This window comes from Lepisosteus oculatus, unplaced genomic scaffold, assembly GCF_040954835.1.
Source record: "Lepisosteus oculatus isolate fLepOcu1 unplaced genomic scaffold, fLepOcu1.hap2 HAP2_SCAFFOLD_48, whole genome shotgun sequence".
Classification (NCBI taxonomy): domain Eukaryota; kingdom Metazoa; phylum Chordata; class Actinopteri; order Semionotiformes; family Lepisosteidae; genus Lepisosteus; species Lepisosteus oculatus.
This window is the reverse complement of record NW_027168020.1, coordinates 1895525-1911390: the sequence shown is the minus strand read 5'-3', so window position 1 is coordinate 1911390 and position 15866 is coordinate 1895525. Positions and strand designations below refer to the sequence as shown.

Here is a 15866-nt window from a genome sequence, read left to right as displayed (position 1 = left end):
TCTTTAGGCTGATTATCGAGGTTAGCCTTTATTTGGTCATGGGGGGCCTCGGTACTGTATGCTGAGTCTAAAGACAGTTTCACCCGTTTTCTGATTGCTCGGTTCTGTACCAGTGCAGACATGTCAAACAGTGAATGGCTGTACCTCTATTGTATCCGTGCTCAATGAATGAAATCGGTAACAAATGAATATATGTCTAGTTATACGAAAAACGAGTGGTTTATCGACTCATCTTCATTTGCAGATTTAGAGGCAGCTTCGATATTCGTTTTACAGACGGGTTTTTTTTTTGGAATATGGGTCACACTCATGCCACAGCAACAAAACATCTCTAGAGATGAGGCTATAGATCACCTTTCCATCCTGCAGGTTTTCCTCCCAAAGCCTACGGCACCAACGGCGACCCCTGCTGGCCGGGAGAGCAAAAGCTTACAGCACCTGGTATTCCCAGGCAGTCTCCCATCCAAGTACTAACCAGGCCCGACGCTGCTTAGCTTCCGAGATCAGACAAGATCGGGCGTGTTCAGGGTGGTGTGGCTGAAAGCGAAAGCCCCGGCGCCTGACTCGCTACTTGAAGCTGTGTGTGGCGGGGGTTCCGTGCCCCCCGAGCGGGACTGAAGGATCGTTCGTGTGCAACTCTTTGGAAAGGAGCTGCTTTCCAAATCGCATTGCGTGCCTGGATGTTGGCGAATGCGCTCCCTTGTGTTGACTCGTCCCGCACTGGAGGAGGACAAACAATCTGCACGGAGGAGCACCAGGCAAGTCTTCACCAGACAAAAACCTCCAGTGCACAGCACTCTGGAAACATTTCGGGGCTTTCGCGTGTTTATTTCAGCACGTAAAGCGCACCGGTCCAACACGTCGGCCGGGCGCGCGGCGCCTCCGCCCTCTTGTGGCCTTGCGGCGTCAGAGCAAGAGGCTCCTTCTCGCTGCCCTTCCGCTGTGTTGCAGGGCCCCGAGAGGGAACCCGGAGCGCGCACTTTGTGGGGGGCGGGGGACCGCGTTCGCGCTCTGCCCTCGGTCTCTTGCGCGAGTACTAAATCTCACGGACAGGGGGGCCTCGTCATTGATTGTTACAGGTGAGACGGGGATTAGGAGGAGACCCCGACTGATGGGTAAAGGGGAGCACTAACACCAGAGGGACACCCACGGCGTCTCTTTTTGAGAGACGCCCTGGGGTTTCCTAATGGCCAAGGAGGGTCGGGACCTCGGTTTGACGCCTCCCCCGAAGGACGGCGCCTGTTTGTGCAGCAGAGTGTCGCCATCAGGAGGCTGGGGCGTAAGAGAGCCACACAGCCCGCAGGGTGAGCACTCCCTACTGGTCCCAGTCGCACCTCTTGCAGGAGCAGCAGCAACCGGAGCTTTTCCGGGGTGGAATCTCCCATCCGGGTGCCGGCCAGGCTCACACCTGCTGGGCTGCCCCGGGGGTGAGCCCAGTCGAGAGTCGCAGGGCCAGATCTAGTCACCGGGGAGAAACGATACAAGTGAAGGATTGCTCGGCTCTCGGCACTTGAAAAGACCGACAAATGTCTCGTTCCCGCCGGAGCTGAATGTACCCGCATGTGTGGTGTCGTCTTCTTCCCCCGCCCCGCTGTGTTTGCTGTATTGTCTCTGAAGCCGGCCCCCCCGAGACGAGACGGGCTGTTCCTGTGCCCCAATTAACACTTTACAGGTGCCATTCCCCGGCATTGTGGCCATTGTCGGTGCTCACACGCGATAAGATAAGGCGGAGGAGAGCGGGGCATGCCCAGCGGCAGACATTCAAGGAGGGGGCAGTGCGAGGTGAGGTGAGGTGCGACACGCCGGAGCCCCGACGCAGCTAATGCGGAGCACTTGTTGGACTGGCATCGAAAGGACGTGTGCGCACGGAGCGAGCCTTCCCTGCGGCGGAGAGCGGGAACTTTCTCCCCCCCTCCCGCTGCAGGAGTTGTGTGCACTGCAGCGGTGCCGAGAGAAAAGCACAGAAGGCAGCAGGCTCTGGAGAACAGGTAAGAGACGGAGCCTTGTGGGCAGGCGAGCAGGCCCGTTTTTTGGAAATTGCTGAAAAGGTTTGTTCGGTGTGTGGCAGGCGCACGTCGCGAGCTTGCGTGGCGATCTGCCGGTCTGGAGTTATGCAAATGAGGCCGAATTGCATCCCGGGACATGCTGCGAATGCGCAACGGCGACTGCAGATGTGTAGGAAACGGCGCGCTCGTTTTCTCGTTTTGCCCACACTTTTGAGTGTTAGTGTGGCGTGTGAGTGTGTGAAAGAGTGGGCCCAGCAGGAGGCGGTGGCGTGCGGGGCGAGGAGGTGGCCTAGGCTGCGCGATTTGTGCTGTGGGTGCGGGCCGCTTGCAGGGGCCTGTTTAACTCATACTTACCTGGCAGGGGAGATACCTTGATCAAGAAGGAGGTTCACCCAGGGCGAGGCTCGGCCATTGCACTCCGGCTGTGCTGACCCCTGCGAATTCCCCAAATGTGGGAATCTTGACTGCATAATTTCTGGTAGTGGGGGACTGCGTTCGCGCTCTCCCCTGATGTGCTTGGTCCAAAATCAGATACAGGAAGGTTAGGACACCACGAGCTGCGTGGCTGCGGAAGGATCCCGGTTCGACAGGAGTGGACGCCGCTGCTGGTTCTCGCTGGCTTTTAGTTAGGGGTCCGGAGAAGCATCTCAAGCTAGTTCCACTACTCCTTCCGGACGTTCATTCCCTTTTCAAAGTCAGTCGTTTTGCTGTAGTCTGCGTTCTTTAGGCTGATTATCGAGGTTAGCCTTTATTTGGTCATGGGGGGCCTCGGTACTGTATGCTGAGTCTAAAGACAGTTTCACCCGTTTTCTGATTGCTCGGTTCTGTACCAGTGCAGACATGTCAAACAGTGAATGGCTGTACCTCTATTGTATCCGTGCTCAATGAATGAAATCGGTAACAAATGAATATATGTCTAGTTATACGAAAAACGAGTGGTTTATCGACTCATCTTCATTTGCAGATTTAGAGGCAGCTTCGATATTCGTTTTACAGACGGGTTTTTTTTTTGGAATATGGGTCACACTCATGCCACAGCAACAAAACATCTCTAGAGATGAGGCTATAGATCACCTTTCCATCCTGCAGGTTTTCCTCCCAAAGCCTACGGCACCAACGGCGACCCCTGCTGGCCGGGAGAGCAAAAGCTTACAGCACCTGGTATTCCCAGGCAGTCTCCCATCCAAGTACTAACCAGGCCCGACGCTGCTTAGCTTCCGAGATCAGACAAGATCGGGCGTGTTCAGGGTGGTGTGGCTGAAAGCGAAAGCCCCGGCGCCTGACTCGCTACTTGAAGCTGTGTGTGGCGGGGGTTCCGTGCCCCCCGAGCGGGACTGAAGGATCGTTCGTGTGCAACTCTTTGGAAAGGAGCTGCTTTCCAAATCGCATTGCGTGCCTGGATGTTGGCGAATGCGCTCCCTTGTGTTGACTCGTCCCGCACTGGAGGAGGACAAACAATCTGCACGGAGGAGCACCAGGCAAGTCTTCACCAGACAAAAACCTCCAGTGCACAGCACTCTGGAAACATTTCGGGGCTTTCGCGTGTTTATTTCAGCACGTAAAGCGCACCGGTCCAACACGTCGGCCGGGCGCGCGGCGCCTCCGCCCTCTTGTGGCCTTGCGGCGTCAGAGCAAGAGGCTCCTTCTCGCTGCCCTTCCGCTGTGTTGCAGGGCCCCGAGAGGGAACCCGGAGCGCGCACTTTGTGGGGGGCGGGGGACCGCGTTCGCGCTCTGCCCTCGGTCTCTTGCGCGAGTACTAAATCTCACGGACAGGGGGGCCTCGTCATTGATTGTTACAGGTGAGACGGGGATTAGGAGGAGACCCCGACTGATGGGTAAAGGGGAGCACTAACACCAGAGGGACACCCACGGCGTCTCTTTTTGAGAGACGCCCTGGGGTTTCCTAATGGCCAAGGAGGGTCGGGACCTCGGTTTGACGCCTCCCCCGAAGGACGGCGCCTGTTTGTGCAGCAGAGTGTCGCCATCAGGAGGCTGGGGCGTAAGAGAGCCACACAGCCCGCAGGGTGAGCGCTCCCTACTGGTCCCAGTCACACCTCTTGCAGGAGCAGCAGCAACCGGAGCTTTTCCGGGGTGGAATCTCCTATCCGGGTGCCGGCCAGGCTCACACCTGCTGGGCTGCCCCGGGGGTGAGCCCAGTCGAGAGTCGCAGGGCCAGATCTAGTCACCGGGGAGAAACGATACAAGTGAAGGATTGCTCGGCTCTCGGCACTTGAAAAGACCGACAAATGTCTCGTTCCCGCCGGAGCTGAATGTACCCGCATGTGTGGTGTCGTCTTCTTCCCCCGCCCCGCTGTGTTTGCTGTATTGTCTCTGAAGCCGGCCCCCCCGAGACGAGACGGGCTGTTCCTGTGCCCCAATTAACACTTTACAGGTGCCATTCCCCGGCATTGTGGCCATTGTCGGTGCTCACACGCGATAAGATAAGGCGGAGGAGAGCGGGGCATGCCCAGCGGCAGACATTCAAGGAGGGGGTAGGGCGAGGTGAGGTGAGGTGCGACACGCCGGAGCCCCGACGCAGCTAATGCGGAGCACTTGTTGTACTGGCATCGAAAGGACGTGTGCGCACGGAGCGAGCCTTCCCTGCGGCGGAGCGTGGGAACTTTCTCCCCCCCTCCCGCTGCAGGAGTTGTGTGCACTGCAGCGGTGCCGAGAGAAAAGCACAGAAGGCAGCAGGCTCTGGAGAGCAGGTAAGAGACGGAGCCTTGTGGGCAGGCGAGCAGGCCCTTTTTTTGGAAATTGCTGAAAAGGTTTGTTCGGTGTGTGGCAGGCGCACGTCGCGAACTTGCGTGGCGATCTGCCGGTCTGGAGTTATGCAAATGAGGCTGAATTGCATCCCGGGACATGCTGCGAATGCGCAACGGCGACTGCAGATGTGTAGGAAACGGCGCGCTCGTTTTCTCGTTTTGCCCACACTTTTGAGTGTTAGTGTGGCGTGTGAGTGTGTGAAAGAGTGGGCCCAGCAGGAGGCGGTGGCGTGCGGGGCGAGGAGGTGGCCTAGGCTGCGCGATTTGTGCTGTGGGTGCGGGCCGCTTGCAGGGGCCTGTTTAACTCATACTTACCTGGCAGGGGAGATACCTTGATCAGCCTGTAGGTTGAGTAGTTGGATTGTTTTTCTTTTGTTGGAAGCAGTGTTCGATTTGTGGTTTTTGAAATGGCAACCTTTGGATCCCGTAAGAATGCTGTACGTTTTGAGCTCTTGGATGACCTCTTCATGGATCGTATGCAGTTCAGCAGAAAAGTGTTACAGAAGGAACTTGGCTTTGAACCTCGGCACTTGGATTTCATCTTCGCTCTCCCAGGTCAGAAAGCATTTGAGGTTGTATTTGCTACCTATCCTCTGTTTGAACAATGCGTGGATGTGTTTGAGGCAAAAAGAGGCAAAGTTCCTGCACTTGAGAAGATCAACTTGCAGCCTCTGACACAGAGAGAGAGGAAAACGGTGCATGTTGTTATGTTCTCGGAACTGGCAAAGACGGAGGACATTCACACCTGGCTTAACCAGTACTGCACCGTCCACCATGGAACTGAGGTTAGAGATGTTGATGGTATAAAAACAGGAGCAAGGAAATTCGAGGTTCGCTTGCTACCGGACAGCGTAAATGGAGGCTTAAGGCACCTGCCCTCTACAATCCGGCTGGGCGCCTGCAATGGCTATGTGTTTTATGTGGGACAACCAAAGGTGTGTCGGCGCTGTGGTGCTGTGGGACACCTGGCATCGTCCTGCACTGTGAAATGCTGCAAGACCTGTGGCAAACAGGGACATTTAGCCTCTGACTGTTCAATGCTGCCAAAGTGCAATTTATGTGGCTCGGAAGGACACGTTTTTAAGAACTGCCCTCACGCCTACGCCAATAAACTCAAAATGAGAAAGGATGAGGCAGTGCTTGTTTCAGCCAAACCGGCCCGAAAATCCAAAGCAAACAACAAGTCAAACAAAGAACCCTTGTTGGACAAAGACTCTCAGCCTCCAGCCAGGATCAGTCCTGCTGTGGCTCCGGGGCTGGTGGAAGAGAAATCCACTACGCCCCCACAACCGCAGACTGCACCAGACAAGCACGAGGGTTTGAAAACCCCCGAGAACAGCGAGGACCCCTCCCCCACTCCTGCTCCTCAGAACGAGGGCCAGTGTGGGGCCCCCCGGTGGAGCGGGTCCAGCGAGGATACCCAGGATTCAGCGGAGCTGCTTTTCTCAGACTCTGCAAGTGCTACAGATGCCCTCCTCTCCTCCATCCAGTCCATCACGGAGGATCTGCAGCAGCTGGTGGGTGAGGGGGAAGAGGAGACTGGTGCATCGGCTGCACCCCTTTCCCCTCAGTGCTCCCAGGAGCTGGACTTGAGGAAAAGAAAAAATGACTCTGTTTTCTCCCCGAGCGAGGAGGAAGGAGAGCATGGCGATGGGGACAGCTGGAACCTCTCCACCCCTCCCTCTACCCCCTTCCTTGAAATGGACTCTGTGAACGCTTTTACTGCTGCCACCCTGATGAAGGCTCATTCAGAGGATGGCTGGCAGGAAATTGGTAAGAAGAAAAAGAAAAAGAAAAAGGTAACAGGTGAGACCGAAGAGAAATGTGTTTTGTAAAGACTGGTTCCACTTTCTTATGTAATATGGCTCTTAACATAATTTCTCTTAACACAAGAGGTATCAATGACAGAGTTAAATGCCAGTCTGTCTTTGATTACCTCCAGCAGAGAGAGGGAGATGTGTTGATGTTGCAGGAGTGTGCTTTAGCCTATCAAGAGAGGTATAAAAGTTTTGAAGATAGGTGGGATAAAGGGCCTTCTGTTTGGTCAGGGGACAATAACAACAGAGCCTCTGGCGTGGCCATTCTTTTCAAAGGATGGGCATTCAAATTGAAAAGTATTCAGAGGGTCATAGATGGCAGGTTGCTGTGTGTGGATGTGGAATGGGGGACCGTTAACCTGCGGCTAATCAATGTGTATTGCCCTACTGACGTAGGAGGAAGGGTGGAGCTACTCAAGGCACTCTCCCCCCTATTGTTATGCAGCACAGACGTGATAGTGGGAGGGGATTTTAATTGTATCTTAGAGCACACAGACAGGCAGTCTAGCTCGCCGATAAAATTGGATTCCAGCTCACTGGCCCTGCAAAACTTAGTTCAAGACTTTAAACTCTCAGACACATATAGATGTATATATCCCACAACAGCAGGATATACATGGTCAGGGAGGAATAGCAGCTCCAGAATTGACTATTGCTTTGTCTCAGAGAGAGTGAAAGTTGTTGGGGTCACTCTTCAGCCTGTCTTCTTCTCAGATCATCAGGCTTTAGGGTGTAGAGTGGAACTCCAGGGCGGGACTGTCTTTGGCCCAGGCCTCTGGAAACTCAACACAAAGCTGCTAGAGAACGAGGGGGTAGTATCCCGCTACAAGGAGAAACTATCACAGTGGCTGTCCTTGCAGTGTCTGTACGGGTCAGTAGGAGAGTGGTGGGAGGAGGTGAAGGTGAGGACAAAGGCCTTTTTCATGGCTGAGGGAAGGAAGGCTGCTGCCAGACGGAGAGGAGTGCTAGCCAGGAAACAGAGGCAGCTGCAGCGTCTCTACACGATGCTGCACAGTGGCTTCGATGTGCTCGAGGATATCGCCCTTTTAAAAAAGGACATCCGGAGCATAGCCGAAGAAAGTAGTCGAGGAGTGCTGTTAAGAAGCAGAGTGCAGTTCTTGGAAGAAAATGAGAAGTGTACTCGCTTCTTTTTCAGGAAAGTGGTAGGCTCCAAGACTGTCATGGAAAGTGTAGTTGATGAGGAGGGACGAGAGAGAACAGAGCCGAGTGCTATCCTCTCCTGCACCGAGGCCTTCTACTCAAGACTGTACAGTTCTACAGAGGTAAAGGATGAAGATATTCATTTTTTTACCTCAAAGCTAGAAAACATTTTGAGTGAAGAAGATAGGGAAGTACTTGAGAGGGATTTGACAGTAGAAGAGCTGAGACAGGCTATGGAGAGCTTACAGAAGGGGAAAACTCCGGGTGCTGACGGGCTCCCTAAAGAATTTTATTGCACCTTTTGGGATCTGCTTCAGGATCCGCTACTGCTCCTATTCGAGGAAAGCTACAAGACAGAATTGCTGCCTGACTCCTTAAGAGAAGGCACTATCTCTCTCTTGTTTAAGAAAGGAGCAAAAAATGACATAAAGAACTGGAGACCCCTCAGCCTGTTAGGCGTGGACACTAAGATCCTGTCCAAAGCCCTTTTCCTGCGCCTACAAAATGTAGTGGCCTCACTGGTAGGGAAAGAACAGACTTGTGGGATAGCAGGACGCCTGATGAGCGACAACCTGGCCTTGTTGAGGGATGTCTGTCTGTACTCTGAGGATCGCTCCCTCCCTCTGTGCATTTTAGGTGTAGACCTAGAAAAGGCCTTTGACCGCCTAAACCGGCAGTACTTAACATCGGTACTTGAGCAAATGAAGTTTGGCCCCATCATGAGAAAGTGGATTAACCTGCTGTACACAGGTAGCAACAGCAGAGTCATGGTTAATGGCAATAGATCACGCACCTTTGAAGTCTGTTCAGGGGTGAGGCAGGGCTGCCCATTATCCCCCTTGTTATTCGTTTTGGCTATGGAGCCCTTAGCCTGTGCCTTGCGCCAGGATCAGGCCATTAATGGGATACCAGTGCCTGGAAGTGGGGGAGGAGAGGTAAAGACGTCTCTATACATGGATGACGTCACCCTGCTCCTCTCTGACAATGCCTCAATTAGCAGAGCTCTGCAGTGCTGTGATCGGTTCTCTTTGGCTTCCTCCGCAAAAATTAACACATCTAAGAGTGAGATTTTTTATCAGAACTGGAGGGAGCCAAAAGAAGGACATGATCTCAGGCTGCAAGAGAAGAGAATTAAGGTCCTGGGGGTGTATTTTGGAGAAGAGATGGGAACAGTAAATTGGCAGAACAAATTGCCAATCTTAAACAAAAAACTGATGCAATGGAAGGACCGAGACCTCACCATGACAGGGAAGGTGCTGGTCATCAAAGCCGAGCTCTTGCCTGTCTTGAATTTTCTGGCTTCTACCTTCCCAATCCCACACCGTGTTGCGGCGGTGCTGAGGAGATTGATGTTTCAATTTCTATGGGGTGGGAAGCAGGAAAGACTCAGAAGGGAAATAATGTACAGGCCGCTACCCTCAGGGGGGAAGTCTGTCCCAGATATTGCTACGAAGCTGCTGTGCATTTTCCTGGCCTCTGTGCTGAGAGGCTTTGCAACAGCACCTGCAGCGCGTACCTGGACTTATTTTTCCAGGCTCTGGGTAGGTAGGGAGGTGTTCAGAGTGTGGGGTGTCAGACCCAAGCTGGACGTCCCACTCTCTGACACATGCCCTGCAATTTATGGGACAGTTAAAAGTTTTCTAAGATCTCACCCAATTGGCCATATTCCCCTCCGAGATGTCAGCGTCCAAAAACTGGAAGATTTCGTAGCACCCCAGAACAATAGGCAGACCCCTGTGGGCATTTTAACATCAGCCCAAACAAGGAAGGTGTGGAAACACACATCCTCTAAATTTCTGTGCAACATTCACAGAGATTTAGCCTGGAGTGTCGTCCACCAGTGCTTACCGGTACGAACTTTCTTGTACCGTAGGGGCCTCACCCCCAGCCCTCGCTGCGTTAGGGTGGGCTGCGGCGAGGAGGAGACTGTGACCCATCTCCTGTGGTCCTGCTTTTTTGCTAAGGCCTTCTGGGCACAGTTTGAAGATTGGTTGCAGGCTCTCTCGCCCCAATTTACCCTGACCGCTGCTTTCATCATATACGGCATCTCTCCTGTCAAACTTCCTCCTGACGTGTTTGACAGGATCTGGGCCGTGGTGAACAGTGGGAAAGACGCCCTGTGGAGAGTGAGGAACATGGGGCTGTTCAAAGGCATCGAGGTCCCAGTCAAGGCAGCAGGTAGCCTGGCCCTGTTCATCACCCGAGAGAACTATTACCTCAGAGATCTGTGGAGAGAAGGGAGGGAGGAAGCAGAAAATCTGTGGGAAATAGAGGGCATTGGACAGTATCTCAAGAAACTGTGAAAAACATTATCATGTTTAAATAAAGAATGTGATTTGCACCAGAAAAAAAGAAAATTGTTGCTATGTAACTGTTACCGTGTCAAAATGTAATGAGATGTGATCATATATACTGTTTTAAGTATGTATATTAATGTAAAGCTTTCTGATTTGTGATTTCCTGTATTTTTTTGTGAAAAGGAAATAAAGTTCTTAAAAATCGAAATCGGTTCACCCAGGGCGAGGCTCGGCCATTGCACTCCGGCTGTGCTGACCCCTGCGAATTCCCCAAATGTGGGAATCTCGACTGCATAATTTCTGGTAGTGGGGGACTGCGTTCGCGCTCTCCCCTGATGTGCTTGGTCCAAAATCAGATAGGGAGGGTTAGGACACCACGAGCTGCGTGGCTGCGGAAGGATCCCGGTTCGACAGGAGTGGACGCCGCTGCTGGTTCTCGCTGGCTTTTAGTTAGGGGTCCGGAGAAGCATCTCAAGCTAGTTCCACTACTCCTTCCGGACGTTCATTCCCTTTTCAAAGTCAGTCGTTTTGCTGTAGTCTGCGTTCTTTAGGCTGATTATCGAGGTTAGCCTTTATTTGGTCATGGGGGGCCTCGGTACTGTATGCTGAGTCTAAAGACAGTTTCACCCGTTTTCTGATTGCTCGGTTCTGTAACAGTGCAGACATGTCAAACAGTGAATGGCTGTACCTCTACTGTATCCATGCTCAATGAATGAAATCGGTAACAAATGAATATATGTCTAGTTATACGAAAAACGAGTGGTTTATCGACTCATCTTCATTTGCAGATTTAGAGGCAGCTTCGATATTCGTTTTACAGACGGGTTTTTTTTTTGGAATATGGGTCACACACATGCCACAGCAACAAAACATCTCTAGAGATGAGGCTATAGATCACCTTTCCATCCTGCAGGTTTTCCTCCCAAAGCCTACGGCACCAACGGCGACCCCTGCTGGCTGGGAGAGCAAAAGCTTACAGCACCTGGTATTCCCAGGCAGTCTCCCATCCAAGTACTAACCAGGCCCAACGCTGCTTAGCTTCCGAGATCAGACGAGATCGGGCGTGTTCAGGGTGGTGTGGCCGTAAGCGAAAGCCCCGGCGCCTGACTCGCTACTTGAAGCTGTGTGTGGCGGGGGTTCCGTGCCCCCCGAGCGGGACTGAAGGATCGTTCGTGTGCCACTCTTTGGAAAGGAGCTGCTTTCCAAATCGCATTGCGTGCCTGGATGTTGGCGAATGCGCTCCCTTGTGTTGGCTCGTCCCGCACTGGAGGAGGACAAACAATCTGCACGGAGGAGCACCAGGCAAGTCTTCACCAGACAAAAACCTCCAGTGCACAGCACTCTGGAAACATTTCGGGGCTTTCGCGTGTTTATTTCAGCACGTAAAGCGCACCGGTCCAACACGTCGGCCGGGCGCACGGCGCCTCCGCCCTCTTGTGGCCTTGCGGCGTCAGAGCAAGAGGCTCCTTCTCGCTGCCCTTCCGCTGTGTTGCAGGGCCCCGAGAGGGAACCCGGAGCGCGCACTTTGTGGGGGGCGGGGGACCGCGTTCGCGCTCTGCCCCCGGTCTCTTGCGCGAGTACTAAATCTCACGGACAGGGGGGCCTCGTCATTGATTGTTACAGGTGAGACGGGGATTAGGAGGAGACCCCGACTGATGGGTAAAGGGGAGCACTAACACCAGAGGGACACCCACGGCGTCTCTTTTTGAGAGACGCCCTGGGGTTTCCTAATGGCCAAGGAGGGTCGGGACCTCGGTTTGACGCCTCCCCCGAAGGACGGCGCCTGTTTGTGCAGCAGAGTGTCGCCATCAGGAGGCTGGGGCGTAAGAGAGCCACACAGCCCGCAGGGTGAGCGCTCCCTACTGGTCCCAGTCACACCTCTTGCAGGAGCAGCAGCAACCGGAGCTTTTCCGGGGTGGAATCTCCCATCCGGGTGCCGGCCAGGCTCACACCTGCTGGGCTGCCCCGGGGGTGAGCCCAGTCGAGAGTCGCAGGGCCAGATCTAGTCACCGGGGAGAAACGATACAAGTGAAGGATTGCTCGGCTCTCGGCACTTGAAAAGACCGACAAATGTCTCGTTCCCGCCGGAGCTGAATGTACCCGCATGTGTGGTGTCGTCTTCTTCCCCCGCCCCGCTGTGTTTGCTGTATTGTCTCTGAAGCCGGCCCCCCCGAGACGAGACGGGCTGTTCCTGTGCCCCAATTAACACTTTACAGGTGCCATTCCCCGGCATTGTGGCCATTGTCGGTGCTCACACGCGATAAGATAAGGCGGAGGAGAGCGGGGCATGCCCAGCGGCAGACATTCAAGGAGGGGGCAGTGCGAGGTGAGGTGAGGTGCGACACGCCGGAGCCCCGACGCAGCTAATGCGGAGCACTTGTTGGACTGGCATCGAAAGGACGTGTGCGCACGGAGCGAGCCTTCCCTGCGGCGGAGCGCGGGAACTTTCTCCCCCCCTCCCGCTGCAGGAGTTGTGTGCGCTGCAGCGGTGCCGAGAGAAAAGCACAGAAGGCAGCAGGCTCTGGAGAGCAGGTAAGAGACGGAGCCTTGTGGGCAGGCGAGCAGGCCCGTTTTTTGGAAATTGCTGAAAAGGTTTGTTCGGTGTGTGGCAGGCGCACGTCGCGAGCTTGCGTGGCGATCTGCCGGTCTGGAGTTATGCAAATGAGGCTGAATTGCATCCCGGGACATGCTGCGAATGCGCAACGGCGACTGCAGATGTGTAGGAAACGGCGCGCTCGTTTTCTCGTTTTGCCCACACTTTTGAGTGTTAGTGTGGCGTGTGAGTGTGTGAAAGAGTGGGCCCAGCAGGAGGCGGTGGCATGCGGGGCGAGGAGGTGGCCTAGGCTCCGCGATTTGTGCTGTGGGTGCGGGCCGCTTGCAGGGGCCTGTTTAACTCATACTTACCTGGCAGGGGAGATACCTTGATCAAGAAGGAGGTTCACCCAGGGCGAGGCTCGGCCATTGCACTCCGGCTGTGCTGACCCCTGCGAATTCCCCAAATGTGGGAATCTCGACTGCATAATTTCTGGTAGTGGGGGACTGCGTTCGCGCTCTCCCCTGATGTGCTTGGTCCAAAATCAGATACAGGAAGGTTAGGACACCACGAGCTGCGTGGCTGCGGAAGGATCCCGGTTCGACAGGAGTGGACGCCGCTGCTGGTTCTCGCTGGCTTTTAGTTAGGGGTCCGGAGAAGCATCTCAAGCTAGTTCCACTACTCCTTCCGGACGTTCATTCCCTTTTCAAAGTCAGTCGTTTTGCTGTAGTCTGCGTTCTTTAGGCTGATTATCGAGGTTAGCCTTTATTTGGTCATGGGGGGCCTCGGTACTGTATGCTGAGTCTAAAGACAGTTTCACCCGTTTTCTGATTGCTCGGTTCTGTACCAGTGCAGACATGTCAAACAGTGAATGGCTGTACCTCTATTGTATCCGTGCTCAATGAATGAAATCGGTAACAAATGAATATATGTCTAGTTATACGAAAAACGAGTGGTTTATCGACTCATCTTCATTTGCAGATTTAGAGGCAGCTTCGATATTCGTTTTACAGACGGGTTTTTTTTTTGGAATATGGGTCACACACATGCCACAGCAACAAAACATCTCTAGAGATGAGGCTATAGATCACCTTTCCATCCTGCAGGTTTTCCTCCCAAAGCCTACGGCACCAACGGCGACCCCTGCTGGCCGGGAGAGCAAAAGCTTACAGCACCTGGTATTCCCAGGCAGTCTCCCATCCAAGTACTAACCAGGCCCGACGCTGCTTAGCTTCCGAGATCAGACGAGATCGGGCGTGTTCAGGGTGGTGTGGCCATAAGCGAAAGCCCCGGCGCCTGACTCGCTACTTGAAGCTGTGTGTGGCGGGGGTTCCGTGCCCCCCGAGCGGGACTGAAGGATCGTTCGTGTGCAACTCTTTGGAAAGGAGCTGCTTTCCAAATCGCATTGCATGCCTGGATGTTGGCGAATGCGCTACCTTGTGTTGGCTCGTCCCGCACTGGAGGAGGACAAACAATCTGCACGGAGGAGCACCAGGCAAGTCTTCACCAGACAAAAACCTCCAGTGCACAGCACTCTGGAAACATTTCGGGGCTTTCGCGTGTTTATTTCAGCACGTAAAGCGCACCGGTCCAACACGTCGGCCGGGCGCGCGGCGCCTCCGCCCTCTTGTGGCCTTGCGGCGTCAGAGCAAGAGGCTCCTTCTCGCTGCCCTTCCGCTGTGTTGCAGGGCCCCGAGAGGGAACCCGGAGCGCGCACTTTGTGGGGGGCGGGGGACCGCGTTCGCGCTCTGCCCCCGGTCTCTTGCGCGAGTACTAAATCTCACGGACAGGGGGGCCTCGTCATTGATTGTTACAGGTGAGACGGGGATTAGGAGGAGACCCCGACTGATGGGTAAAGGGGAGCACTAACACCAGAGGGACACCCCCGGTGTCTCTTTTTGAGAGACGCCCTGGGGTTTCCTAATGGCCAAGGAGGGTCGGGACCTCGGTTTGACGCCTCCCCCGAAGGACGGCGCCTGTTTGTGCAGCAGAGTGTCGCCATCAGGAGGCTGGGGCGTAAGAGAGCCACACAGCCCGCAGGGTGAGCACTCCCTACTGGTCCCAGTCGCACCTCTTGCAGGAGCAGCAGCAACCGGAGCTTTTCCGGGGTGGAATCTCCCATCCGGGTGCCGGCCAGGCTCACACCTGCTGGGCTGCCCCGGGGGTGAGCCCAGTCGAGAGTCGCAGGGCCAGATCTAGTCACCGGGGAGAAACGATACAAGTGAAGGATTGCTCGGCTCTCGGCACTTGAAAAGACCGACAAATGTCTCGTTCCCGCCGGAGCTGAATGTACCCGCATGTGTGGTGTCGTCTTCTTCCCCCGCCCCGCTGTGTTTGCTGTATTGTCTCTGAAGCCGGCCCCCCCGAGACGAGACGGGCTGTTCCTGTGCCCCAATTAACACTTTACAGGTGCCATTCCCCGGCATTGTGGCCATTGTCGGTGCTCACACGCGATAAGATAAGGCGGAGGAGAGCGGGGCATGCCCAGCGGCAGACATTCAAGGAGGGGGCAGTGCGAGGTGAGGTGAGGTGCGACACGCCGGAGCCCCGACGCAGCTAATGCGGAGCACTTGTTGGACTGGCATCGAAAGGACGTGTGCGCACGGAGCGAGCCTTCCCTGCGGCGGAGCGTGGGAACTTTCTCCCCCCCTCCCGCTGCAGGAGTTGTGTGCACTGCAGCGGTGCCGAGAGAAAAGCACAGAAGGCAGCAGGCTCTGGAGAGCAGGTAAGAGACGGAGCCTTGTGGGCAGGCGAGCAGGCCCTTTTTTTGGAAATTGCTGAAAAGGTTTGTTCGGTGTGTGGCAGGCGCACGTCGCGAACTTGCGTGGCGATCTGCCGGTCTGGAGTTATGCAAATGAGGCTGAATTGCATCCCGGGACATGCTGCGAATGCGCAACGGCGACTGCAGATGTGTAGGAAACGGCGCGCTCGTTTTCTCGTTTTGCCCACACTTTTGAGTGTTAGTGTGGCGTGTGAGTGTGTGAAAGAGTGGGCCCAGCAGGAGGCGGTGGCGTGCGGGGCGAGGAGGTGGCCTAGGCTGCGCGATTTGTGCTGTGGGTGCGGGCCGCTTGCAGGGGCCTGTTTAACTCATACTTACCTGGCAGGGGAGATACCTTGATCAAGAAGGAGGTTCACCCAGGGCGAGGCTCGGCCATTGCACTCCGGCTGTGCTGACCCCTGCGAATTCCCCAAATGTGGGAATCTCGACTGCATAATTTCTGGTAGTGGGGGACTGCGTTCGCGCTCTCCCCTGATGTGCTTGGTCCAAAATCAGATAGGGAGGGTTA

At 54.8% G+C, this 15866-nt stretch overlaps 8 non-coding genes across 8 annotated transcripts; 4 read left to right on the top strand and 4 right to left on the bottom strand.

Annotated features, from left to right (window-relative positions):
- Positions 1 to 426: 426 nt before the first annotated feature.
- LOC138230091 (5S ribosomal RNA) lies at positions 427 to 545 on the bottom strand. The gene has a single exon (XR_011186138.1). It is a non-coding gene; the product is annotated as a 5S ribosomal RNA (ribosomal RNA).
- A 1807-nt stretch (positions 546 to 2352) lies between these two features.
- On the top strand, positions 2353 to 2516 carry LOC138230123 (U1 spliceosomal RNA). Its single transcript, XR_011186168.1, has one exon. It is a non-coding gene; the product is annotated as a U1 spliceosomal RNA (small nuclear RNA).
- A 636-nt stretch (positions 2517 to 3152) lies between these two features.
- LOC138230090 (5S ribosomal RNA) lies at positions 3153 to 3271 on the bottom strand. Its single transcript, XR_011186137.1, has one exon. It is a non-coding gene; the product is annotated as a 5S ribosomal RNA (ribosomal RNA).
- Positions 3272 to 10211: 6940 nt separating this feature from the next.
- On the top strand, positions 10212 to 10381 carry LOC138230141 (U1 spliceosomal RNA). The gene has a single exon (XR_011186185.1). It is a non-coding gene; the product is annotated as a U1 spliceosomal RNA (small nuclear RNA).
- Positions 10382 to 11016: 635 nt separating this feature from the next.
- LOC138230162 (5S ribosomal RNA) lies at positions 11017 to 11135 on the bottom strand. Its single transcript, XR_011186203.1, has one exon. It is a non-coding gene; the product is annotated as a 5S ribosomal RNA (ribosomal RNA).
- Positions 11136 to 12942: 1807 nt separating this feature from the next.
- LOC138230114 (U1 spliceosomal RNA) lies at positions 12943 to 13106 on the top strand. The gene has a single exon (XR_011186159.1). It is a non-coding gene; the product is annotated as a U1 spliceosomal RNA (small nuclear RNA).
- Positions 13107 to 13742: 636 nt separating this feature from the next.
- On the bottom strand, positions 13743 to 13861 carry LOC138230344 (5S ribosomal RNA). The gene has a single exon (XR_011186371.1). It is a non-coding gene; the product is annotated as a 5S ribosomal RNA (ribosomal RNA).
- Positions 13862 to 15668: 1807 nt separating this feature from the next.
- On the top strand, positions 15669 to 15832 carry LOC138230113 (U1 spliceosomal RNA). Its single transcript, XR_011186158.1, has one exon. It is a non-coding gene; the product is annotated as a U1 spliceosomal RNA (small nuclear RNA).
- The last annotated feature ends 34 nt before the right edge of the window (positions 15833 to 15866 follow it).